Source organism: Gopherus flavomarginatus, chromosome 1 (genome assembly GCF_025201925.1).
Source record: "Gopherus flavomarginatus isolate rGopFla2 chromosome 1, rGopFla2.mat.asm, whole genome shotgun sequence".
In the NCBI taxonomy this organism is placed as follows: domain Eukaryota; kingdom Metazoa; phylum Chordata; order Testudines; family Testudinidae; genus Gopherus; species Gopherus flavomarginatus.
Genome location: NC_066617.1, coordinates 74143046 through 74146161, shown reverse-complemented (window position 1 = coordinate 74146161; position 3116 = coordinate 74143046). Strand labels below are relative to the sequence as shown.

General features: G+C 44.4%; 1 long non-coding RNA gene across 1 annotated transcript; it reads left to right on the top strand.

The window, feature by feature from the left end:
• Positions 1-946, top strand: LOC127042721 (uncharacterized). Its single transcript, XR_007772023.1, has 2 exons — positions 1-151; positions 532-946. It is a non-coding gene; the product is annotated as an uncharacterized LOC127042721 (long non-coding RNA).
• Positions 947-3116: the final 2170 nt, after the last annotated feature.

Here is a 3116-nt window from a genome sequence, read left to right as displayed (position 1 = left end):
TAAACCCTCTCTTTGGGCTCGTTTATACCAGTATAAATCTTAAGTACCTCCTGTGATGCTGGTAGACCAGGTACCAGCTCTTGCTAAGGCTGTAGACATCAGCTGAGCAGAGATAAATTCATGGCTGGAAACCAGACCAGCTCACCTGTAGGTTAGTATTGTTCAAGATAGGACTTGTAAGGATGTGATTAGTGTTTAGACTCTATAAAAGCTTGTAAATTGCTGCATGCATTAATCCAGGGGTTCTCAAACTGGGGGTCCCGGCCCCTCAAGGGGTCATGAGGTTATTACATGGGGGGGGGTCACGAGCTGCCAGCCTCCAGCATCTTGAAATGGTGTTAAATATATAAAACAGTGTTTTTAATTTATAAGGACACTCAGAGGCTTGCTATGTGAAAGGAGTCAACAGTACAAAAGTTTGGGAACCACTGTGTTAATCTTATGTGTAATGGATGTATCCCATGCTAGAAGATAATATGTAAGTTTTGCTTTCTAACTGTAAAAATGCCTGCTCTGATCTTGTGAATTCAGACAGGAGGAGTGGCTTACCCAGCCCATCAAGAAGGAGTATCAAAACTAAGTGGGCCATTGTGAAACATCATGATACAAAGAGTGGGCTAGGCCCTCTCACAGCAGTAAAGGTGCTATGTGCAAGCAAGCTTGTCCCATCAACTTGAATTCTGGAAGAAAGAAACAAAGATTGCTGAAAATGAAAATTCCTCATCTCTTTGCTGTTTGGACTCTCTCGCAGGGCTGGAGCTAGGAAACAAAAGGAGAGATCCCCTGGGTTAGCCCTAAAACACTAATTGCTGACAGATTACTACATCTCTTTCACCTTTTGGAACCATAGACTGTAAGTCATTTGTACTGTATGTTGCCTGCTTTAACCTGTAAATAACTCTCATTTCTTTTTCCTAGTTAATAAACCTTTAGTTAGTTTATTACAGGACTGGCTACAAGCATTGTCATTAGTATGAGACCTGAGATACAAGTTGACCTGGGGTAAGTGACTGGTCTCTTGGGCCTGGGAGCAACCTGAATATTTTGTGATCTTTGGTGTAAGTGACCATTTATTACTAGGTCCAGCGAGCCTGGGTGGCAAGATAGACTGGAGAGTTTAAGGCAGGGTTTCTCAAACGGAGGTCTCCGCTTGTGCAAGGAAAGCCCCTGGCGGGCTGGGCCCGTTTGTTTACCTGCCCCATCCGCAGGTCCGGCTGATCGCGGCTCCCACTGGTCGCGGTTCGCTGCTCTGGGCCGAAGGGAGCTGCTGGAAGCGGCGGCCAGCATGTCCCTCGACCTGCGTCGCTTCCAGCAGCTCCCATTGGCCTGGAGCAGCGAACCGCTGCCACTGGGAGCCATGATCGGCTGAACCTGCAGATGGAGCAGGTAAACAAACCAGCCTGGCCCGCCAGGGGCTTTCTCTACACAAGCGGTGACCCCAGTTTGAGAAACACTGGTCTAAGGGGACTGTCTGTGACTCTCAGACTGTTACAGTGCTTCAGGAATTCACATTGGTTACTGGGTTGATGAAATCTAATTATAGAACAGACAGACAGTTTGGGGTGTCTGCCCTCAGGCTGGCTCTCACAGTTGTGAATCACCAAGACAGCATGACACCTACACTGAAGTTAGTCATTACGTTGCTTTCACATTCGTGGGACTGAGAGCAGAACCGGGCTCTTTAGCAGACTCCACTCCGCCTTTTCTCCTTCCCTCACAACTTCACGCTCAGCTTCAAGATCTAGATTTTCACTTAAAACCCCTCTTCCCTTCCACTGGGCTGATCTGTCTTCTCTAGTGTCTTCCCTGTGATACCTGACTGCATCCCTTACCCATGCTACAGCATTTGCCAGCTACAGCCCTTTTCTGCACCACTACTTGACTGTTCCGTGATGCCCTCAGCAATGCGGTCAAGTGCTACTTCTTCCCTCACTGCTGCTCCCATCCACAGCCTTCTGTCCAGATTTCTGATAGGAGGGAAGATTGAGCATCCTCCCTGCCATGAGTCATGAGGCCAAATTCACAAATGTCTCTGGAGGAAGTGTGGTGAAGAAAATTACACCTTTTTTCCCGCCCCTTCATTGTTTGCATTGCAAAGATTTTATCAGGCTTAGGAAGACCCAACTAGCTGCAATGGGAATTACATCTGTGTAACTGAAGGCAAAACTGAGTTCAGTAGGTGGTTGTGACTTTCACATACATTCTCCTGTCCCGCCACCTATGAATTTGGCTCAGAATTTTGAAGCTAGATGTTTCAGACACCTTTGCAGGTTTCAGTTCTGTTTAGAGATGGATTTAGACCAAAGCTCCACTCCTAAACAGTGCTGAGTTTTGGATGAGTGGTTCAGAAAATGAACCCAGCTCAAAATTTTACAGCGAGGCCCTACCCCTATAATGGGCTGAACAAAATTCCCAGTTACAAAGAGAGACTCCTGAAAAATGAGTTATCTAAAATGCATGTATAGATCTATGGGCTTGGGCTAATCTTTAGTTCTGTTTAGGATATTCTGAATGGTTTTGAAAAATTTCCCCAATTAATTTTTCCATTCTTTTGACTACCTCTCCCAAGCTCTGTAAATGCATATGACTGGCTGTCAAAGCTTTTATATTTTTTCTTTAAAAGATATTGAATAAAATATACTTAGTTTGTGAATCTTTTTGGTCCACTCTAACCAGTTGTGGAGTGTACACTGTCTTTTACTTATAAAAAACTATATACAACTAGTTGGACAGACAGTCTAACTGGTCAGTAGTTGCAAACCTTAATAAGGGAGTTAGAGTGGTTTGTCTTTACGATCATTCGCTGCAGCAGCAGGTAACAGGAAGATTATATGAAGTTAAAATTGAATAGTAGCACTTGCTCACTAGATCTCTGTGACATTCCTGCCTGCTTAATGATATGTTTCTGATTATGGTTTTATTGGGCATGCTATGCATATCTGGACATTTTTCTCTTGTGTGGTGGTGATTAAATTCTGCATCAGATGGGGAAGGAAGAGAAAGATGATTACCGTTGCTATTGCTCTGGGGTCTTCTAGTGTTTTGATTGCCTGTGTTTTTAGATCCAGATACATACTTGGGATGTTAAACCGTAAATCATTCATGAGAGATCCTGT